Here is a 25,928-nt window from a genome sequence, read left to right on the forward strand (position 1 = left end):
ACATGGATCTGATGAAGAATACGATGAACCACATACTCTCATCAAACTGACATCTGAGTTAGGCGGCATCTCTGCTTCAGAAGTCCCAATATTGGGGACTGATTCGTCACCCAACCCTTAAACCAATAGTTTCACTACTTATGAGAAGTCGGTGGATCATGAAGTTGCACAATTGATCGAAAACTTATGTGAACTTTTACACTTTTCCAGGGAGCAGCGTACAGACACGTTTTACACACTCATACAAATATCATCTGACGTGCAAATAACTTCACCAACCCCAACAGTCGAAGAAGTATCCCTGGAGTCTGAACATTCAATCGACAACATCACTTTTGGAGAAGAAGATCACATGGCAGATGAAGGAAATAATCGATCTTTGTACGTGACTGGTTTTATCAAGGGCTCTGAATTTAGGAGGGCTCTCGTTGATACAGGCGCTTCCACAAACATCGTCACTATGAAAACTCTTAAAATGGCCAGATTCCCACAAGGTAAAATTGTTCGTCATCCCATTCTGATGACAGGATTTGAAGGAAGCCAAAGCCACACATATGGATATGCGTATATAGATTTGAGGGTAGGTCCTATTCAATCAAAAGTGAAGTTTCATGTGATCGAGCAAGAACCTGACTATCACAAGATACTCAGGCGACCGTGGATCCATGACAACAAGGTGGTCGCATCAACCTACCATCAATGTATGAAGGATTTACTCAACAACAAGATCGTTCGCATAGCCGATTCATCATCTCCTTACGCTCTGGCCTATGATGCTGAATTTATTGAATCCCAGAGGAGCATTCCTGAACCTCCTAAGAAAATCTACGACACCCCACTTCCAAGTTGGAAGACTATTGAAGCAACTGCTGATGCGTCATCACTATCTTCAGAAGCAGAACCAGTCAAATCACCTGCTACACCGGTCAAACGCTGTAAGGACCAGGTCACGACTCCAGGATCCAATTTTATGACCATCCATGATGCATAAGGGAGGGTGATTTATCGGCGGCGCAAATATTAGCAATTAATAGGGGAGATTGATCAAGAGTCTCCCCGCACTAATGAATCATGTAAAATCGAGCAATCACCTGATGATGAGGTTCAAGATGCCTCGCAACAGTTGCAAGATGGCACGAATTCTACTACTGATGATCTACGGTTAACATCGGTACAGAAGAAGACCCGAAACCAATCTTAATCAGTTTTGCACTATCACTGGAGGAACGAAAAGGCCTGGCAAATTTGCTGAAAGAGTATCGGGATATCTTTGCTTGGACATACGAATAAATGCCTGGTCTGGACGACAAACTGGTCACTCACCGTCTGCATATCATTCCTGGATCCAAGGTTGTCAAACAACCACCTAGACAGTTCAGGCATGAGGTCGAGGAACAAATAAAAGTCGAAATTCAGAAATTGCTAGTAGCAGGATTTATCAAGCCTATTCAAAATCCAACATGGATGGCTAACGTTGTCCCAGTTAAGAAGAAGAATGGTCAAATAAGATGCTGTGTAGATTTCAGGAACCTGAATAAATGTTGTCCAAAGGATGATTTTCCTTTAACCAACATTTATATGCTTGTCGATGCAGCCAGCGGCCACGGTATGTTCTCATTCATGGATGGTTACAGTGGATACAACCAGATCAAGATGTTTGAACATGATGCTGCCAAGACGCATTTCGCACTCCCATTGGGAATTTTCACTACACTGTGATGCCTTTTGGATTGAAGAACGCAGGTGCTACCTACCAACGAGCCATGACAACAATATTTCATGATATGATGCATAAGCAAGTAGAAGACTATGTCGACGACGTTGTAGTGAAATCGAAAGCTCGAGCATCGCATCTAGAAGTTCTGAGGCAAGTTTTCGAAAGATGCAGAGAATACAAGTTGAAGATGAATCCTCTGAAATGTGCTTTCGGAGTTTCTTCTGGGAAGTTTCTAGGATTCCAGGTCACTGCCGAAGGGATCAAAGTTGATCCAGACAAAGCAAAATCCATTACTACCATGCCTCCTCCACGCACTGTGAAGGAACTACAGAGTTTCATGGGCAAGGTAAATTACATTAGACGCTTCATATCGGGATTGGCTCAACTTATTGCTTCGTTCACTCCTCTGCTGAAGAATGGAAAAAGTTTCACCTGGACATCTATTCAGCAAGAGGCATTCTAGAAGATACAACAGATACTTTTATCACCCGCAATCATGAGATGTCCAGTACAAGGACGACCATTGATATTATACACGGCTTCCAGTGATGTTACTATCGGGCTCCCCAGCCGGCCGGTCATGCCGTGACCAGTCCCACACCCTATTTTATATTTTATCATGTTTTATCATCTTTCTCTGATCTCATGAAAATCCTTTCATTTGAGCAAATCTCCTTCGTTTCAAGGAAATCCCCTAATACCATGGTATTTCCTAATGCCAAAGAAATAATAAAAATTAGGAAAGGTGTCAAGGGACCCAGCTCACCAGCCGGTCGGCCATGCCCTAGCCGTGGCCGGTCCCACACCTCATGGTTCCTTATTATTTTATTATTTCCCTCATCCCATGAAAACTCCATGATTTCATGATTTTTCCCTAAACCCACGAAAAATATTATAAAACTAGGGAAACCGTGGGGCCGGACCCTAGCCGGCCGGTCATGCCCTAGCCGGTCCCACATGCCCCTTATTTTATTATTATTATTTGTTTTGTTTTCCTCATTCCATGAAAACTCTCTGATTTCAACAAAATACCTTGGTTTCAACAAAAACTCTTTGATTTTATGAACATTCCTTAAAATCATGAAAAAATATTATAAAAGTGGGAGGAGTGTCTTGGGACTGTGCCTGTTGGCCGGCCGACCACGCCCAGGCCATTGCCGGTCCCATACTTTGTGACTCTCTATTTTATTTTTTATTTTTACTTCCCTAATCTCATGGAAGTTCCCTAATTTCATAAAACTCTTCAGTTTCATGGAATTTCCCTCAATTCAAAGAAAATACATAAAATTATATAAAACCTGGAAGAGAGTTGTGGGACCGAGCTTTCTAGCCGACCGGCCGTGCCCTAGTCGTGGAAGGTCCCACACCTTGTAATACCATGATTTATTTATTATTTTTCATCATCTCATGAATTTTTTGCTAGTTTCAGCAAAATCCTGAATCCTTCATATTTTCTCAAAATGTTGCTCAAACGCGTACCGGAAAATATCGAAACTCTCAGGACTGAGACACGGACAGTATGGTGATACGAGCACATCCCCTTGACCGACCAAGGATGGCCTTGAGGCTTGCAAATAGCCGTTACCACACGTTTTAATGATTTTGACCTAATTAGCTCAATTGCTCATATTAAGCTCAAACTCTTTTCGAACAATTATGAGTTTTCTCAGATGACCATCAGCTGGTCCCATGACCACCAAGGGCCGGTCTCATGCCCTCTTGGTCGGTCCCTCATCTCTCCATAACTAGGTTTTATTACCTGACGCTCACACGAGCATTATTTTAATAAATGATTAAACCAGCATTTAATCATTCTTTCACCAACTGGTCCTCAAGAGACTTTGGTATTTTGCTCATTCGAGCATCTGGGTGTTACATGGTGGACTCATCATCCCATTTAGCCGGTCCCTGATTCGCTCTGTGGTTGATTTTTCAATAAATCATCAATTCATTAAAATTAGGGATTTGAATCCAGAGTTCTGCATGAGCAAATTCAAATACTGATAATTTTATGTGGATCCGATGATTAACACTTTTATTTATTATACTCGTCCCAGCAGTCAGTATCTTAAATTAATATTTTATTTGGTTCTTCTACCAGCGATTCATCAAACGGGCAATATTTACTCAGACTAGCAATATTTGTTCAGACTAAGTAATATTGGTTCAAACTATAAATATTCGTTAATTCAGCAACACAGTTTGTTCGTCTTAGGTTATCAACCTAATGATACCTCGTCTCAACAGACGTGTTTAATTCATGTGTCTCAGAACATTTGCAAATTATGTTCAACTCAGCAATACAAGGACTTATCGTACCATAAAGTCAGCAACTGACTCCACAATTACGAGACATCTCGTGTCACATGGGGGGATATTAACTAGGGTTTTGGTCTGGCGGTCTACGACATGTGTGTCTAAACACACGACGAGAATGTGAGCAAGTCGTGCAATCAGTTGGAAGAAGTCAGCAAAGTAGTGGGTGGAAAATTAACCAAGTCTCCGCACGATGAGCAACTGGTTTTAACATGATTTCTGTTAGAGCACTGCTCGGTCAAACTCGCATGCGTTGCTATATCAAGCATGTTTGTCAATGTTAGTGATCAAAACTGTAAGTCTTGATTCCTAATCTATTATAGCTAAGTCTCGGACTAGGATAGTAAGTGTAGTTGAGCTCAAGGACTTCATGGATATTCATCATACAAGTGGAAGAACTACTCAAGGAACCGGTGGAACTTCTCGACAAAAAGGTATGTGAAGACTTGAACTTACCTGTCACTCAAAAGTCTATCTATTCTATCTCCTACTTCTTGAGACAAAATTCGTATGCTATATATATATATAGACTTAAATTATATACATTTGGTATTTCGAGCCGAGTATACCTCGCCTGTCTATATCTCGAAATATGTGTTGGCAAAGCTTTCGCTTTAGCCAAGTTCATCTTTACCTAGTGACGCAAGTCATGTATGTTTCAATCATCTTGAAAATTTCTTTGATGAGAAATAGTGTAACAACTATATAACGTCCTCTAAGAATGTTTAAATGATTGGAATGAGAGTTTGGATTAAATAACCATAGTGGACATTAGTATGTTGTGGAAACACATATGTGCATAAGTCCCATACTAGAAATCGGCTAGTAGCCAAGTCCGCGAACTCAGTCCGCGAACTGCCGAAGTTCTTAAACCTGAGAATTTCTGCTGAGTTATCAAAATGTTTTGCATGAGCCCAGTCCGCGAACCAGCGAAGCTCTCGAACCCGAGAATTTATGCTGGAGTTTGAAAACTCTTTCCAATACTTCAAGTCTGTGAACCTAGTCTGCGAACTTGTAAAGGTTATATATCTGAAGATGATTTCTGAACTTAAACTTATAAAGACTAAGGAATGCTTTTGCAAACCGTGGCTATAAAGTTCATGAACCGATTCATGTGAATCAAATCATCTTTGCTTCAATTGTTTCTTGTGTAGTACATGAGATTTCCTTGCAATTTAAAAACTCTCTAACTAGTTCATGTGAGTCATTTGAACTAGTTATGGTGAAGAAGAAAGTGGTTGGTATGAAATGCTCAAATGGCTAACCTTTTGGTTGACTATTGTTGAACCAACTATGCACACGTTTGGGTACAATTAAAAAACCTAAGTGTGTGTATTTCATTTGTGTATAACAAGCTAAGATTTCGATCTAACGGTTGAGATATATTAGCTTGAATCTAAATCAGGTTTTCATCTAACGGTGGATAGCGTTTTCTTTGTGAACAAGGAAAAACCCTGATTTGGAAGGATATATAAGGGGACATCTAGCAACTCTACAAACTAATCCCCACACCTTACGTGTGATACTAGTTTGTAAGCAAGAGTCCGTTCTCCTTTAACCATTGGTTTTCTTCTTCTAAAACCAAGTTAATAACTTAAAAGACTTCATTGGGATTGTGAAGCCAGACCGATACTACTTTTATCGTAGTTGTGTGTTCTGATCTTGCATCTTCTATCGTACGAGTACAATCATATTGATTGACTTGAGATCGTGAGAGTTCTCCGATAGGCAAGATATAAAAGTAATCACAAACATCTTCGTCTCATCGTTTGTGATTCCACGACGTCTTGTTTCGTTACCATACGATTAAGATTGTTGTGAGGTGATTGATTAATTTAGGCCGTTCTTCGGGAATATAAGACCGGATTATCAATTGGTTTCTGTTTACTTTGATTTTATATCAAAAGACGAAACAAAAACTTTAGGGTTTTTCTGTGGGAGACAGATTGATCCTTTGATAGACTTGTCTGTGTGAGACAGATTTGTTTATTGTCAAATCATGCGATTTTGGGTCGTATCAACTCTTAGTTGTGGGTTAGATACGCTAAGGGAATCAAGTGCGTAGTATCCTGCTGGGATCAGAGGCGTAGGGGTGCAACTGTACCTTGGATCAGTGGGAGACTGATTGGGGTTCAACTACATTCCAGTCCGAAGTTAGGTTGGAGTAGGCTAGTATCTGTAGCGGCTTAATACAATGTGTATTCAATCTGGACTAGGTCCCAGGGTTTTTCTGCATTTGCGGTTTCCTCGTTAACAAAACTTCTGGTGTCTGTGTTATTTCTTTTCTGCATTATATTTGTTTATATAATAGAAATAATACAGGTTGCGCGTTATATCAATCAATTGGATAGTCTGACCTAACGGTTGTTGATTGATCCTTGGATATTGGTCTTTGGTACCGTCCAAGTTTATCTCTCTTTGGTAAAGACTCGTAGATTTCTATTTGCTTGAGTAAAGATCAAATCGAGAGATTGGGATATAAACTCTTGGATATATCTTTTTATTAATTGAGTCTAACTTTCTAGTTGATTCTCATAAAAAGTATATTGGAGTTAGTTCATACAGATTGCTAAGCAAAATATTGGGTGGTGTTGTTAGTACCGCTTTTTCGATTGGTATCAGAGCAGGCAAACACTATAAACCTAATAAGTTTGTGTTTGTTCGTTCCTTATAAATTGTCCTATGGGAAATTTCTTTGGAAAACTTGCTCTTGGCATCTGGAACGTACACCAGAATTCCTTAAATATTGTTTAAAGAATATTATGGCTAAAACCTCAGGTTTCTCATAATAATCGTACTTCATCTAAAAAGGGAGATTTAGATGTTAAGAATCAATCAGAAGGAAAAAATAAACATGAGGAAAGATTGAGAAAACGCTCAATACGCTCAAGGATATGGAACCTCACTAGATTAACTCTTGATGTCTATGAGGAATACTATCGCAGGGGAAAAATTGATAAAGATTTGTTCCAAGCGTTCGAAGGCGTTTTTAAGTTCTTAGAAAAACTTAAACCGGTTAAGTCTAAGAATCATTCCGAAAAGGGTTCTGTATGTGTTAAATCTGTTAATACCGTGCAACCCAGAAGACGGAGGTATCCTTCTACTAGCCAGAACAAACAAAGGATAGAAAGCTATAATCGCCCCGACTATCATCATTATTTTGATTATACAACAGGGACTGTTCACACGTATCAACCAGAAATGTCGTATGAAAATTCCTCTGCACATTTTGCCTCTTGGTAACAAGGCTGGCATTTCCCCATTTTTACATATCTTTGAATGGGCAAGAAATGGTTTGAGTTGTGTACAGTTTTGGTTATTCATTGTTTGAGTATCAATTTTAGCTTCCTATTACATCTGTTACTTGGCACATGTGTGTTGTCACGGATTGCATAACTTTTAATGTGCAATTGGCTAAGAAAACCCTATCCTTCTTATGGGTCACGGTTCACAAACGGGTCCAAGCCCATGTATGGTCTTTTTAAAGAAGAAGTTCGCGCACCCTAGTCTTCTTCTCTACCCGTCCGTGTACGTGAACCTAGGGTTTTGTGTTTCTTCCTCCATTAAAGCTTCCTTGAAGAAATTGAAAGAAAGGGTGTTCAATTCCCTCTCCAAGTAAGTAATATCCTCTTGCTCCTTTCAATTTCTTAGATCTATGATGAATTCTAAGGGAACAAAAAGGAGTTCCAGAAGGTCAAAATCCTCTAATTTGAATCCATCTTGTGACCAAATCTCTCTTAGAATTAGGTTTGTGGATGATTCTTGTGAAAGAATGTTTGATAAGATTGCTTCAAAAGGTTTCATTCTAGAAAAGAGGTTGGATTTCTCTATTGGGCATGAAGAGGATTTGGTTTTCTTTACAAAATTCAATCTTGGAAATATCTTTGATGGCCTTAGCCAAGGATTTGATTCTCTTACAAGGATTTTCTATACCAATATTCATGATGTTGATTACAAAAAAATGGAATTCAAATCCATGATTGGTAGAAAAAGGTTCCTTGTTGATAGAGAATTAATTTCAAGGATTACCAAAATCCCGTTGGGGAACGTACGCCTTCCTAGACCATGTGATGAATGTACATCATGTGATGGTATCTCAATTGGGCTTTGTGGTAAGAAGGTCGTTTGGAGTCAAGGAAAGTTCCCAACTAATGATCTTAGTATTGACTTGATGGCCTTTGGAAAACTTGGTATTCCTAATCTTTGTCCCTCCACAATTGAAAATTCTTGGTGGAGTCACGAATTTGCAGAATTGGTTTATTTCCTTGATTCGGGTATTTCTAGTCTTGATATTTGTGGTTTCATTATATTTCAAATGATTTCGATGACTTCACCCGTCAAAATGTTGGGCTACCCTTGCTTGATTAGTCGAATTTTTCAAGATCGTGGGTGTGATTCTATTGGCAACACTCTTGGGTCCCCAAACCGGTTCGTCCGTGTACCTTTAGTCGCGTAAGGGAAAATGCTTGAAAGCGACAAAGAATTGCTTCTCTTGACTTTAGTGACCCTACTACAAAAGCTTTCTTCAAAAAATTCATAAAGGAATATGTAAGGTTGATTTAAGAGTAAAGTGCGTTCAAGAACAATTGTCCTTGGTTACAACAAAGTTTCCCGAGCTCAAGGAAGATTTGAACACAATTCAAGCATCTTGGAATATCTCTGATGAGGAAGAAGATGAGTAATTCGTGTTCTTATTGGTGCCTAGTATGTCTTCTTTTTGGCTTTGTTGGAAGAATAACTAGTGCTTTGAATAGCGATGATTGTGACTACACATAGCTATTATTTTTCATCTTCTTGTACTATTTTTTAGGTTTATTTGATTTTTAAATTCTAAAAATATTTGGAGGATGATGGTTTGCAGTATTTAATCTTATGGTTTGTTATATTGCAATGTGTTATGGGATATTGGTGTTTACGTCAGTGAACTATGTTGTCCCATATTTTGTCAAAAGTAAAGTCGTTCATGATCGGTATGTATGTATTGATTTAATTATGAATATACTTTTGACAAACACAAAAGTTAAGCCTATATTATTAATTCCTTGATGCAAGATAGGTTAAAATCTTTTGTTAACAAGGATAAAGTCTCTATTATTGTTATGCAAGTAATGATTGAAAATAGAATAGATCCTTGTGTTTTCCGCAGTATTGATCTTCATTGAATCATATCTTATGAAATACTGTGAGGCTCTGTAATATGTCTTATGTTGAGTACGATACAACTAAGTTGATTATTTTTGTGATTAGCTTGGTTGATTGTTCCGTAAGGTATGTTATGTTGACCATTTGTGAACTAAATTAATCATCTTGTTTGATTATTTAGTTATTGCTCCGTAAGTTCTCTTATGTCGAGAAAAACAAATGACAATTAAATTGATTACTCTCGTGATTAGTTTGGTTGTTTTTATCCCAATTAGATTAATTATGGGTTCTCTTGTAATTAGTCTAGTTGAGTATTCATATATTCCGTAAGATTCTTCTTGTGTCGAGTATATGAACGGCTATCCTAATCGTTTTCTAATGGTTATGTTAGTCATATGTTCCGTAAGTTTACTTATGTTGAGCATAAACAATTAAGTTGAGCACTTTTGTGTTTAATTTGATTGTGTATTCCGATTAAATTAATCATGGGTTTACTTGTGATTAATTTGATTGAGTTTTTGGATATAGAAAATCATTTATCATGGTTTTTGGTGTCCAATAAAATACTTCTTTTCTCTCGAAATTAAGGTCGATCTTGTTGTTCCCTTGGGAATGACATCTAATGGGGGAGAGTTCTTTTGAACTTGTGCTTAATGGTCATATCTTGAGGGGTATGCAGCTGTGGAATTTTAAAGGGGTTATCTTGTATCTTTAAACTCCTTGATGAATGATATTAGCTTCGGATATATGATTGCATCTAAATTAAGATGATATGCGTTCTTTATTTTAGTCATGAAATGTCTCTTGTGGAAATTTCATTATGATCCCGTTCTTGTACCTTTGCCAATTTTATTGACAAAAAGGGGGAGAATTAATATGTAGTTCATACTACAAATAGATATGGTTTTCGAATCATTGTGTAAGGGGGAGCGGTTTCCATGATCGAGATGGAATATTGACTAAGGGGGAGTGATACATATCACCATAGTATTATTGTTGAAGTTGTGATACAATTGGACTTTGACACTGTGTAATAATACTATGACACTATATAACAATGATCGAGGCCAATGATTTCTCATTGTTATATCTACGGATCTTCAACAACGGTGATGCTAAACTTACAACCTTTGGGATCATTGGAGTACTTGGAAGGACGAAGATTTCAAGGAATGTTGAAGATTAGACTTATGGAATAGGAGCTATTAATGTTTCATTATCTTTTTTGTATTCCATATGTATTGATAGTTTTTGTCACTAAAATTGACAAAGGGGGAGATTGTTAGAGCACTGCTCGGTCAAACTCGCATGCGTTGCTATATCAAGCATGTTTGTCAATGTTAGTGATCAAAACTATAAGTCTTGATTTCTAGTCTATTATGGCTAAGTCTCGGACTAGGATAGTAAGTGTAGTTGAGATCAAGGACTTCATGGCGATTCATCATACAAGTGGAAGAACTACTCAAGGAACAAGTGGAACTTCTAGAAAAAAAGGTATGTGAAGACTTGAACTTATCTGTCACTCAAAAGTCTATCTATTCTATCTCCTACTTCTTGAGACAAAATTCGTATGCTATATATATAGACTTAGATTATACACATTTGGTATTTCGAGCCGAGTATGCCTCGCCTATTTATATCTCTAAATATGTGTTGGTAAGCGTTTCGCTTCGACCATGTTTTTCTTTACCTAGTGATGCAAGTCATGTATGTTTCAATCATCTTGAAAATTGCTTTGACGAGAAATATTGTAACAACTATATAACATCCTCTAAGAATGTTTCAATGATTGGAATGAGAGTTTATATTACATGACCATAGTGGACATAAGTATGTTGTGGAAACACATATGTGCATAAGTCCCATACTGGAAATCGTTTAGTAGCTAAGTCCGCGAACTGCCGAAGTTCTCAAACTCGAGAATTTCTACTGATTTATCAAACGGTTTTGCGTGATCCAAGTCCGCGAACCCAGTCCGCGAACCAGCGAAGCTCTCGAACCCGAGAATTTATGTTGGACTTTGAAAACTCTTTCCAGTACTTCAAGTACGCGAACCTAGTCTGCGAACTTGCAAAGGTTATATATCTGAAGATGATTTCTGAACTTAAACTTATAAAGACTAAGGAATGCTTTTGAAAACCGTGGCTATAAAGTTCATGAACCGATTCATGTGAATCAAATCATCTTTGCTTCAATTGTTTCTTGTGTAGTACATGAGATTTCCTTGCAATTGAACAACTCTCTAACTAGTTCATGTGAGTCATTTGAACTAGTTATGGTGAAGAAGAAAGTGGTTGGTATGAAATGCTCAAATGGCTAACCTTTTGGTTGACTATTGTTGAACCAACTATGCACACATTTGGGTACGGTTAACAAACCTAAGTGTGTGTATTTCAGTTGTGTATAACAAGCTAAGATTTCGATCTAACGGTTGAGATATATTAGCTTGAATCTAAATCAGGTTTTCATCTAACGGTGGATAGCGTTTGCTTTGTGAGCAAGGCGAAATCCTGATTTGAAAGGCTATATAAGGGGACATCTAGCAACTCTATAAACTAATCCCCACACCTTACGTGTGATACTAGTTTGTAATCTAGAGTCGGTTCTCCTTTAACCTTTGGTTTTCTTCTTCTAAAACCAGGTTAACGACTTAAAGACTTTATTGGGATTGTGAAGCCAGACCGATACTACTTTTATCGTAGTTGTGTGTTCTGATCTTGCATCTTCTATCGTACGAGTACAATCATATTGATTGTCTTGAGATCGTGAGAGTTCTCCGATAGGCAAGATATAAAAGTAATCACAAACATCTTCGTCTCATCGTTTGTGATTCCACGACGTCTTGTTTCTCTACCATACGATTAAGATTGTTGTGAGGTGATTGATTAATCTAGGCTGTTCTTCGGGAATATAAGACCGGATTATCAATTGGTTTCTGTTCACCTTGATTTTATATAAAAATACAAAACAAAAACTTTAGGGTTTTTCCGTGGGAGACAGATTGATCCTTTGATAGACTTGTCTGTGTGAGACATATTTGTTTATTGTCAAAGCCTGCGATTTTGGGTCGTAGCAACTCTTAGTTGTGGGTGAGATCAGCTAACGGAATCAAGTGTGTAATATCCTGCTGGGATCAGAGGCGTAGGGGTGAAACCGTACCTTGTGGGAGACTGATTGGAGTTCAACTACAGTCCAGTCCGAAGTTAGATTATAGTAGGATAGTGTCTGTAGCGGCTTAATACAGTGTGTATTCAATCTGGACTAGGTCCCGAGGTTTTTCTACATTTTCGGTTTCCTCGTTAACAAAACTTCTGGTGTCTGTGTTATTTCTTTTCCGCATTATATTTGTTTATATAATAGAAATAATACAGGTTGTGCGTTAGATCAATCAATTGGATAGTCCGACCTAACCGTTGTTGATTGATATTGGTTGGTCCTTGGATATTGGTCTTTCGTACCGTCCAAGTTTATATCTCTTTGATAAAGACTCGCAGATTTCTATTTGCTTGAGTAAAGATCAAAATCGAGAGATTGAGATATAAACTCTTTGATATATCTTTTTATTTATTGAGTCTAACTGTCTAGTTGATTCTCATAAAAATTATATTGGAGTTAGTCTATACAGATTTCTAAGCGAAATATTGGGTGGTCTTGTTAAACCCCCGCTTTTTCAATTTCCCACTTCTCCACTCTTTGACTTCAGCAACTGTCACACTTCATGGGATCACGATGTTTTCAATTCCAGCAATATAAAAAGCCTCTTAATCATGATTGAAAGGACAAGATTCGAATACTCGAACATTCGTCTACACAAGAATTTCTCGGCAAGTTCATACAAACAATCTTTCGTCAACACGAACTCGTTGTCTAAGAAATCACTCTCAACTGAGTAAATTCAATCATTCAGAACTTTCCAACGCTGAATTCGCAACACACCTACAATCTCAGATCACCATTGATCTCACACATTTCTCAGCTTCCTTCTTATAGATCAACCCATCCTCTCTTGTGACCGAATTGACTCTGGAATGGCCATTGTTCTTGGTTTAGGCCGGGGTCTTACAAATTTATATCTCTAACTTAAAGCACTCCCTTCTTGCAGTGCATCTGTGTGAGGTTCAACATTTCTCTCGGTTCAAGGAGTCTCCACACGGTCGTATCCTCAATTCCATAAAAACCAGCAAATCGTATTTCCCCATCTACACCTAGTTGTGTTGTTACTGATGGAGCCGTCTATTCGGAGAGGAAAGTACCATAATTGGGCGAAATCTCTTACGACCGATCACTTAAAGACTTCTGTGGGATCAAGAATCTCTACGAGTACCGTTGGTAGGAAACTAGAAGATTGCATTGTTATTTTAGTTTTCGATTATTGATTTGTTTGACTAACATTTGTTGAATCTTTGATTGCACCTAGTTTTTTTATTCTTGAGAACCTTCTCTTCTGATATAAGGCTCACTCAAACTAGATCAAAGATCAACGTTTCTACGGATCTTTGTCTTTCTAGATCCGTAAGATAGATTCATTGATTTGCCATTGCTAATAGACTCCGTTCTGTGCGACAAATCAATAAAGAATCAAGTTTTTTGTTGCAGGTTGTTACTTTGAAGATTAAATCGAAGATTGAAGACTTTGAATATTTGAAGACTTTTGTTCTTATGTTTTGATCTTGGTGTAAGTTTCTGTGAATTGATTTTCCGGGATTAAAGAGGTTGTTATTTTCAATAAACATAACCTTTTTTAAGATCAACAAGTAGTTTGTGATTCTATCATAAACCTTGTAAGCAAGACAGATTGTTTCGGTAATCATTGTCTTGTTTGATCTTGTAACCGAGGAACTTCGGATCTTGTAACATGTCTTAAAAATAGAAGATCCTTAACTGTGCTTATATCATATAATTCGGTATTGTGATTATAAAGTGACTTTTGTTACCAAACAGTTTATCCTTTACTGTTTGGAATACGATCCAAAGGAATATTTTTTAACAATTGAAAGATTGAACCATTAAGAAGATATATTATATTTAAGTCCTAAATAGAACGACTGTTCAGCCAGGATATCTTGTATCAAATATCTATTGAGAACTTTGGTTCTGCTAGATATTATCAAAACAAATATCTATAGAGAACTTCGGTTCTGCAAGATATTATCAAAACAAGAATACTACTGAAGCTGAGTAACTAAGATTTTAGTCTACTTAGTATTGTCTACACGAATTTGCAGGTTTACTTTTTGTAGCGTCTTAATTCAATTGAGTATTCAAAACTAGACTAGGTCCTGTGGTTTTTCTGCATTTGCGGTTTCCTCGTTAACAAAATTCTTGTATGTGTGTTTTACTTTATTTCCGAATTATAATTGTTTTTATATTATAATTAAAGTAAATACACTTGTACGATAATTAGGCACTTGATACTTATAATATTTCGGTTATCAAGTGAATACTTTGTTGTTGTATTGTCTCGATTCCATATTTATAGACGATCACACAAAGTGTATAGGATTTTTCCACTTGACTTTGATATTCTCACTTTATTAGACCAGTCTGGACTAACCCTATTTCAAGTGGACAACATGTTGAAATATTCCTTGGGTGATTGTTGCTCCAAGAGGTTTATACACGATACAAATTGAATAGGTTGTGATCAAATAAAAAGATTGTTGTGTATTTGGGTACCCTTGTCTTTTCAGTTGGTATCAGAGCAGGCAAACACAAAAAGATCTAACAATATGTTTTTGACGTGATCCAACCTATAAGTTTTGAATCAAATGGTTGATTCAGTTAACGTACCTCCAGGGTTTGATGGCTCAAACTATCTATGGTGGAAAATGGCTATGCAATCTTTCCTCCAATCTCATGACTTTAACACTTGGTATTTAGTCACTGATGGTATGAACACCCAAACGTACTGGTCAATAACCTAACCACTGAGTTTAGACTAAAGGAATTGAAAGAATTCAATAATGAAGAAAAATTGCTATCGAAGAAAAATTCTTATGGATTAAACGCCATTATACATGTTGTAACTCGAGACCTCCATCATCATGTAACCAAGTGTAAAACATCAAAGAAGGATTGTGATATTATTAATATCGTATTTGAAGGGAATGCCTCTGAAAAAGAAGCTAGGCTTCAAACCCTATCTTCTAGATGAGAAAATATTCGTATGGATGAAACGATACCTTTGATGAGTTTGATCAAAAACTTTCTGAAATAATGAATGCCTCTTATGCTTTAGGAAAAACTATTTCAGATAAAGATATTGTGTGTAAAATTCTAAGGTCTTTACCACCAAGATACGAATCTAAAAATTGCATGTCATCATGGAAGCTAATGATCTTTCCACACTATCTAGAAGCGCTCTAGTTGGTAATGAAATATCTTTGACCTTGAATACCAATTCAATGATGAATAGGGTATTACCCTTAAAGTTGTAACTAAGAATTGTTCTTTGGATACAAAAATCGAGTATTGTAGTGTTGATACGACTGCACGACAATTTAGAAAGTTATTAAGACAAAAGAAAAGGAGTTCTTGAAAATATGCAGCTTCTCATTCTCAAAAATCACAGAAATGTGTAGATAATAGAGAACAAAATGATGGCCATAGCCTTAATTGTTCCAAGGATGAAGAGAACAAAGCTTTCACAACAATTGTTGAATGCACACCTGAAAAGGATACTGAAGTAACTTTAGAAACAAAGGCACTTGAATGTGATATACTTTGTAAAAAGAATTAAAGTCTTAAAAAGGAAATTGATATTCTATATAAGGATATTGAACGTGTAAGCAATGGTCAAACTTATCTTGAAGTCTTGGAAGAATACAGGAAACAAATTGAAAAAAGGGATCATCGTGCAGCTCCAGAGCCAAAGACACTGAACTCTGATCTTCGTGAAGAGAATTAAAGATTGAAAAGGGAACTTGATGAATTGGAGAACGATATAGACATTATTGGTGCTGGTAATTTTCTTGAATGCATGAAATGTTACAAAGAGCAAATCGAAGAAAATCATGTTCGAGAAGTGAAGCTACACACATAGTTGGAGAATCTAAAGAACACCAAGGTAAATAATTCTACCGAATCTGAAATAGATTATAAAGTTCAAATTGATAAATTTAAGGTTGATTTAAATAATGCTCTCGAAAAAATAAATTTTTTGGAGAAAGAGAATATGAGTCTAAAAGCGGACTTGAAAAAGTTCGATAGTAGCATAAAACAACTTGACTCAATGTTGAAGTCAACTAGAGTTCCTCGTGACACTCAAGGATTGGGATACAAAGGTGGACAAACTTTGAATGCTAAACAAGAGATAAAGTTTATAAATCCTAAAGACTCTGCTGAAGAAATTGCTTCAAAAGTTGCGACAAAAGATTGTTCTTCCATAAAAGAAAAATCTGTAACACCTTCATCTTCGGCAAAAGATGGAAAATGTAAATTCCTTCAAACTCCAATACAAGTGGATCCACAACAAGGTACCACTAAACTACATGATTCGTGTCTAGCTAAGCATTGCCTTTATTGTGGAAATAAAAGATACTTGAAAAGGGGATGCAGATTCCGTAAAACAAATGAGAAATCCATAAATGCACGCATTTCCGCAAAATTGGCTGAACTCAATAATGCCCCTCGTGGGAAATCAGGTCATCATTGTCCAACAAATGAGAAAATTTTTATTATAAAAATAGTTCAAAGTCTACTTATCAGGCTTCTAAAAAGTTTTCTCATAATCGCTCAAACAATAAAATGAGAGATAACTTTGTAAAGACCATATCTGATGTTCCAAATTAGAGAAAGGCTAACTCTCAGAGTTTTCAACATTTCAGTTACCCTAATGTTTCCTCAAGAGATTCATCTTGGATTTCAGGAGGAAATAATAGGAAGAACAAAGCTGCTCCTGTAAAACCCATTTCTAAATGGTTTCCAAAGTCTTCTCTAAAGACAACCAGGAAAGTATCAAAAGATATTCACAATGATGACACTCTAATGATAAGTTTCAATACTCATGACATTCAGAATATTGTGCTAAACGTTCTTGATCAAGTGAATGTAGCTCCATGTTATCATCATTATATGAGATAATTAGGTCTCATATCGGTTACCTTTTTATGATTTTGTGACTTTTGATTTAGTGAATTTCATATCTAACCTTTTGGTTTGCTTAATCAAATAATCATAAAAGGATGATGACAATTAATTTCATATGTGAGTCACGATTATACTATTATCAATTTATTTCTCATAAGTTGTGTATATAGTATACATATGAGTCTTTGGTATTAGCTTATTACTATTGGTACGTAATAGTTAGAAAACATTTCAAACTTTATGTGGTAAAGGTTGCTTTTGCTGTTCTTATGTCTTCGCAAAAGGATGAGAAAACAATGAGGAAAAGAGGATGTGAAATTTGAGGTAAAGAGTTTGTTAGTTAATCGTTTTCATGTTCAAGAAAAGATTGAGTTTCTTGCATATTTTTATTGCTTTTGCTTAACAAAATTTCGGTACAATTGATATTTTATTCCATTATGTGTGTATGGATGTGTGTGTGATTCAATTGTTTCCGGTTAAGAAAAACTATTGTTATCTTGCTTTATTGTTTGGTATCAGTCGTTTAGGCTTACGCAATTGTGGTGCAATTGCGGTGCTTTAATGTCTATGTTGTTTCAATTGCTTCCGGTTGAGGTTAATAATTATGAAAGTTGATTTATTTGGTTTGTATGAATTATTTATGGATTAACGAAAGAAAAGGTTTTCGGGATGAATTGTTTAGTCCAATTTGATTCCGGCTAAGAGAAACTAAGTTAATTCTGATCTTAGTTAGACTTATAAAGTAAAGGTTTCGGTTATTCAAGTCTAATCGAATGCCTTAACAAGAAATGCTAGTTAACTAACCTAGTACTTGTCTTGTTTAAAATTGTAAGGTCTAAGTTATATGGATAATTAAAACCTGATGAGAAAAATAGATTTTTCTTTAGTTTGGTCTTATCGAATAAGCGATTGTATTTGTACAACCGGTTTAGCAAAAGAACTAAGGTGCTTAGTCGATTTTTTGGTTTGCTAAACTATTAGGGAAAATTTCTTCGGGAAATTGTTTCCTTGGTAACATATCAAAACAAAATTACTTTGTCGTTTCGGTTTTGATATTGGTTATCAAAAATGGTGTGTGGAACCCTCGTGCTTAACTCTTATAGGTTTGCAAGTCTTTTGAGATTTGTAAGATCCTTTCGGTTTGTCTTGTATTTTCTCGTACCTTTTTCATTTTGTGACAAAAAGGGGGAGAAATATATGGAGTAAACAAGTGATACTGGTATTGATTTATATTGATTGGTGTCACTAAGGGAAAGGAAAATGGTGCTTAAACGTTTTATCTAACGAAAAAGTAAAGCATAGACTAAGGGGGAGTAGCATATCATATGATACTTGTAGTTATATGGACTACAAAGGAAATAACAAAGACGTGCGGATTGAAAATCTACCTATCTTACCTTTAGGGGGAGTATTAGCTTTGTTATTATAATGTCAACAACGACATTTATTTTTGAATACATGCAAATTAGTATGAGTTATTTTTGTAATTCTTTTATCTCCATATGTAATAAAGATTTATCACTAAATTGACAAAGGGGGATATTGTTAGAGAACTGCTCGATTGAACCCACCAAGAATTGGTTTGCCAAGATTGGTTGTCATATTTAGTTCCAAAACTCGAGTCGCTAATATGTAAACTACAGTCAACTACGAAAGGTTAGACTAGAAATGATAGAAGTATTATTGTGCTCCAGTTACTCACAAAGATTTGAATATGGATTGAAGACAACAAAGACATTATCTTTCAGCTTGAGGTTAGTAACTATGACTTGACTTGTTCCATATCTATCTTGTGTCTTTCAAATCTTTTAGATTGAAAACATAACATGCAAAGTTATATTATTATGATCAAAGTGCTAAGGAATTTATTGAATTACGAAGTATAATGTTTATCTTTTGAACTTCGTAAATATGACATCGACATAATATTTTGGGTGCTATTATGACTATGTATATGGGTAAAGGTGAAGATTTCATCCTAAGAAACAATGTTTACATTTGGTTAAAGGAAGTATGTTCATGAACTTGCTTTATGAATTAAAAGGGAAATCGCTAGGCTTATTCGTATTGTTTTAACGAGTCGCTTGATTATTTTTATTCATTGCAAATATTTTGAATTACCAATATGTGTGATTGAGTATAACCGTTCATAAACATGTTTATGTATCTTGGTAAAACTAATCATAATGCCTAACTTTTGTATTGGTATGACTTTTATTAATGAAACCGATGTTAAGTAATCACCTGAGATTTAATGAACATGTGAAACAAGTTTTTAGCATTGGGGGGATCGATCCTATGAACATGTGCAACAGAATACAAGTTTATACCATAAATATGTGGGAACCGATCCTAGTGAGAGGTGAAATCGTCCACAAGAAATCTCAACCCTATCTGAGCACGTTTTGTGTTTTTAACACAAAAATTTATCCAAAAATATCTTTTCGAATTTTCTATTATTCTAGAAATATTAGAGATACCAAAAATATATTTGGTTAATGTGGATACGTGATGATGTCAACATTCATATTTGAGCATCTTATTTGCAGGAATTATGAAAACCGAGTTTTGCTATTTATTGCATATCTTGAGAATATTTTCGGTTTTGGAAATTCCTTGGTGTCCAAACTTCCTTGATCTATAAATACCTAAGTTTGCATCTCTAGCAAACTATCCTAAGAGCCAGCAAAACCACGTAGTTGTGTTGTTACCGGTGGAGCCGCCTATTAGGAAGAAAGTACCCTAATTAGGCGAAATCTCTTATGGCCGCTCACTTAAAAACTTGTGTGGCATCAAGAATCTATACGAGTACCGTTGGTAGGAAACTAGAAGATTGCATTATTATTTTAGTTTTCGATTATTGATTAGTTTGACTAACGATTGTTGAATCTTTGATTGCACCTAGTTTGTTTATTTTTGAAAAACTTCTCTTCACTCAAACTAGATCAAAGATCAACGTTTCTACGGATCTAAGTCTTTCTAGATCCGAAAGATAGATTCATTGATTTTCCATTGTTAACAGACTCCGTTCTGTGCGACAAATCAATAAGAAATCAAGTTTTTTGTTGCAGGTCGTTACTTTGAAGATTAAATCGAAGATTGAAGATTTGAAGACTTTTGTTTTTGTGTTTTGATCTTGGTGTAAGTTTCTGTGACTTGATTTTCCGGGATTAAAGAGGCTGTTTATTTTCAATAAACATAATCCTTTTTAAGATCAACAAGTAGTTTGTGATTCTATCATAAACTGTGTAATCAAGACAGATTATTTCGGTAATCATTGTCTTGTTTGATCTTGTAACCGAGGAACTTCGGATGTGGTAACAGGTCTTAAAAATAGAAGATCCTTAACTGTGCTTATATCATATATTTCGGTATTGTGATTATAAAGTGAGTTTTCTTACCAAAAAGTTTATCCTTTACTGTTTGGAATACGATCCAAAGGAACCTTGTTTTACAATTGAAAGATTGAACCATAAAGAAGATATATTATATTTAAGTCCTAAAGAGAACGGATGTTCTGCTAGGATATCTTGTATCAAATATCTATTGATAACTTTGGTTCTGCTAGATATTATTAAAAAAAATATCTATAGAGAACTTCGGTTCTGCTAGATATTATCAAAACAAGAATACTGCTGAAGCTGCGTAACTAAGATATTAGTCTACTTAGTATTGTCTACATGAAGTTGAAGTTTTAGCGTCTTAATTCAATTGAGTATTCAAAACTAGACTAGGTCCCGTGGTTTTTCTGCATTTGCGGTTTTCTCGTTAACAAAATTCTGGTTTGTGTGCTTTACTTTGTTTTCGCATTATAATTGTTTTTATATTATAATTAAAGTAAATACACTTTTACGTTAATTAGGCACTTGATAATTTTCTTATAAGATTTCGGTTATCGAGTGAATACTTTGTTGTTGAATTGTCTCGATTTCATATATATAGACGATCACACAAAGTGTATTGGAATCCACTTGACTTTGATATTCTCACTTTGTTAGACTAGTCTGGACTAACCCTATTTCAAGTGGACAACGTGATGAAATATTCATTGAGTGACTATTGCTCCAAGAGGTTTATACACGGTAGAAAGTGAATAGGTTGCGATCAAACAAAAAGATTGTTGTGTATTTGGGTACCCTCGTCTTTTCAGTCGTTGATTTAATTTAGGCTTTAAAAGCCATGTGTCCAACCCATTTTGGGCCAACGATTTTTGGTGTTGGCGGGTGCTGGGAGCTGTTCGATCGGCCAGCACAATAGCCGGGCCGCTGGTGAACGTATCCGCTCCTTGCATGTTGATTAAAGTTGAATCTAGGCCGGTCAATCTGGCTGGCGAGGTTGAGCAGCCAAGATCGTTTTACGGCAGCAATATATTGCTGCTAACATAAATTAGGGTTTTGTAACCCGCACGACTAGCCTACTTTGAGCAATCGATTTGGTGTGCTCCTGACGTGTCGTGGGCAGTTCGACTATCCAGGGATGGAGATGGGTTGTTGGCGAGCATACCGACACCTCGTTGGCCATCCAAAACAAAATCTAAGCCATCCAATTCGGCTGGCGAAGTTGGAAGGATGCGATGAGTTTGAGACTGCCATGGCCAATCTTAACTCGTTGAACTTCTTTTCAACAGTGCGACTAGCCTAGCTCCAGCTAGCGATCAGAGATATTGCTGGCGGGTTAAGAGGATTCCGATTGGATGGAATAGTGATGGGCCCGCCGGTGGACATCATGAAGTTTGCTTGGTCTCGTTTAAAGGAGGCCAAGCTCATTGAGTTGGCCGGCCAAATCGTGTGGCCGTGATTGTTTTAAGACTGAAATGCGCAATCTATGTTCAATTCCTTAAGGAATTAAATGTGTGCCTAGCCAACTTCCACTTTTACTCAAAGTGTGTGTTGCGCATTTAGACGATCTGATTAGTTGATGAGAAAGAGGGGCCAGTAGGCAATAATATGGCCGATTGGACACAGGGGCAGCTCCCTGCTATGGAAAACTGGTCGTCCAAGTGATGTGTCCGCGCCTCTTTTTGCTGCTACCTTTATTTCCCGCAGTTTCTCTTTATTTCTTGGTAGGATTTTGCTCCTACTGGTCCATGGCGGATCAATTTCCTAGCTTGCGTAGTTTTGGTCTCAACTGATAGGGTTCGAGACATTGCTCAGGGCGCAAAAGAATTAATTTTTTGTAAATTAGTGAAATTAGGCTCATGGAGATTGAATTTTGTGGGCTAGCACAAAATCAATCAATTTCTGGTGAATTTTGTGTGTTCATACAAAATCGCTAATTATATTTCAGAGGGCAGCATAACTTAGCGTGCCTCTAATTGAATACTTCTATGCACATCTTAATCCTGACACTTTGGGAAATTCATGCTACTCAGCTGCGATCAAGCATTAATTGCCATGTCATGTCAACATCAAAAGTTCAGCTGAGAACATGGCATAGAATTAATACTCGACATGCCATACATTAGTGATTAATGCAGGTGGAAGATGAAATTTACAAAATATTTGGGATTGTTGCTGCATGCACCATTTTGGATAAATTTTATATATAGATGTACTGAGTTTCTCAATACATATGTAAGTAAAGAGGCCCGGGCACTCATAACTTTTAAATGACTCAATTTCTTTGTAGAATAACGACGCATTAAATACATGGTTTTACAATTTTAACCCTGAACTAAAAACTACCATCAACGTTAAGTTCCCTACTTAGCACGTAAAATTGACATTGTTGCGGGGTAAGCAATGGATGGTGACAGACAAAATGAAATTATCAAGATAGAGGAAATGGAAGTTACCTGGAGAGTTGTTTTTGCCTTTCCGTAATGGGACCATACGGCTAGTGATCTTCGCACCAACGACTATAAATATGGCGGTCCTGGGATTGTCTGATTCTTCTCGTGCACGAGCCAGAAAGAGGTCCTTCTTCCACTCGGATTTGGAAAATCCGTTTGCATAAAATGGCGAGACTTCCCCCCCTCCCCCTTTTTTTTAACCTTTTGCTCGTCTGCCTGCGTTTTTGTTCGTAGCATCTAGTGCTCCGCCTGTAGTAGTTGGCCTTTCCTCATCGTATCCATCAACAACTCCATTAACAAGGTTGTGTCCGCCATCAGCAAGGTAGGCACTTCTTTTCTCCTTTTTTTTTGGCGAGTGTGAACTCTTGTATTGGCTGCTTCCGTAACTTTTGAAATTCCGTTTAATCCTAAGTAAATTCTCTTTGTTGATAGTGCTGGAGTGAACGACAACATCAGTAACGAAGCGGCAACATGATCACAACAAGGCTAGCGGGAGTTTGAGATAAGTGCCCATGCTTGCTTTTTTTTTTGTTGCAAAAACCTAGTTTAGGTTTTCGGCCGCAGGTATAAATACCCGCGAAAAATTTTTGTTCTTTCGAGTAGCGCAAGTCCCCACTCGACTTGGCCATGGGTGTGGCATCCCGTGGCTAAAATATTTTCTCAAATTTTTTTTTTGGCATATAGACTCCATGTTAGTTCCTATAGATTCAAACCACTGGTGGCCACATCAAATTTTGATAAGAACTGGCATGTGTGGCTTTTTTTTTTTTTTTGAAGTGTGAAGTAGTGACTCTTCTCCCATTTTGCTCATTGTAGTTACTCCAAAAGTGAACAGTAACATAAAAGAATTCTTGTTTGGATAAGATGTCACCTGGAGATATTTTTGCTGCTATACTAGGAAGTGTTAACAATTCCAAAAATAGGCCGAATATAGACGATAAATTATTCACAAGGTCTTACACAGTTGCAAGGACACATCCCGAGCATGTAATACCCTCCTTACTGATTCAGAGAATGAAGAAACTGTTCAGTCGATTTCTCTAGAGCGTGTGATACGGTTTTGTCTCCAGAGGAAAGAGTATCCGGCTTCTCCACATTGACTTCAATATTTTTCATAGCCCACTGCGTTCTTATGACAGGTGGATGAGATACATGATGAGTAATGACCATGTCAGGAATAATCTGATCAAGGCACAAATCGCGGATGTTGTATGCCGTCTGCAATACTTCGTATTAGGAAAGATGTTGCAGGTTTGATTACTTTCATCTCTAGATGGTGTATGTCTACTCACACGGCCATATGTAGACGGGAAAAGATGACTATTAATTTAGAGAGTGTGGCTGTTCTGTTGTCTCCATGTTGTAGGAAATCTTGATTTTAGATTTTCCAACAAAGAAGAAATGATGCACGCCACTCTAGTTAAGAAGGAAGAAGGATATAATCGGCAGGAAAATGGTGAAAAATGTTTCTATACTTGGTGGGTGTCTGAATGGTTTCCTATGAAACCGAAACCGGATCGGGTGTTTAATGACACGCTCAGTGTCGCTGCGTTTTTATCCTTGTAGCTTTCTAGAGATGTTTTTGATGATGGATCCGGCAAGAAGTAAATAAGATAGAAGCTTGTTAAATTTGTTATTAAGTTGGCGCAAGGTGTTGCTCTTCCCATAGGCAGCTTGTTTCTTGGCTCCTTGTATACCCATCTGGATTGCCTAGCAGCATACATGTATGCTTCTAACGGATATATGAAGATATAATCATACGTTCACATTGCCTTTGTCCAGGCATGGTTGTGGGAGAATTCCAAAGATTATACTCCTAATCATGTAGCTTCACTTTCCAGTACATATGGAAGAGCTAGGATACTTCGTTGGCTGAAGAAACGTCCAAAACCTGGTTTAAGGCTCATAGATTTATTTGACAACGTGCGTGCAGTTAATTTTTGTCTTTGGGTACCAGCTCAGACATTTATAGTCCGACCAGATAATTTTTCTTTTGTCTCAGGCACAACATTGCATTCTGATGAAGAAAATATGAGTATTGGAGAAACCGTGCTTTTGCGAAGCTGTATACCCGGATATGTCCCATCTTTCTTCAAGGGATCTTTTGATGTGGTTCTTTATAATGTTGAGAGAGCTGCTCGTCAGATGGGCTTCGACCAGGGGATTCCGTTCCACCGTCCATAGACGCCTTCAACAGACCTTTTGCCATCTGTTTTTGATAGTAGTGTTTTTGCAACAAAGAAGAGCCTCCCATTCTTGCTCCCAGAAAAAAAGCCGGTGATAACCCCCAAGTATAAGGAATTATCGCAGTAGAAGTTTCTCGTTTTTCATCAATTCGTGTAGGACATCTTGGAGGATTCGCGCAGAAGACCTTCTTTCAAGACCTTAGAAAAACATAAGTTGTTGAAGCCGCTTCCTTCGAGTAAACAAAAACCTTCTGACCAAGGTGGAAACAATCCCCAAATAAAGGAACGGAGGTCAAAAAGTGGTGCATGTGGTATCCGATCAGCTTCAACATCCCCAGTGGTCTTCAATTCTCCGAATATGTAAGTATGTATAACCTTCCTTTTGACCTGGACGGATTATTCAAATATTTCAGATTATCATCACTGAACATTCCTATTTTAATTCAGGGTTTTGATAACATGAACGCCTTTTCCAGACTTACACGTGGACAAAATATGGCGCCTCCAAAAGATAAATTCGGTGATACTGAGTCTTTCGAAGGCGAAGATGAAGGAGAAAAAAGTTCAGGGTATGGTGGTGACGAGAAAAGTACTTCTGAGTGTGGTAGCGAATCTAGTTCTTCTAGTCATCCAACAGATGAGTCGGTGAGTCTTCCACATGTTTTTCTCCTTGTATTATTTACTATAA

The sequence above is a fragment of the Papaver somniferum genome, chromosome 4, assembly GCF_003573695.1.
Source record: "Papaver somniferum cultivar HN1 chromosome 4, ASM357369v1, whole genome shotgun sequence".
Classification (NCBI taxonomy): domain Eukaryota; kingdom Viridiplantae; phylum Streptophyta; class Magnoliopsida; order Ranunculales; family Papaveraceae; genus Papaver; species Papaver somniferum.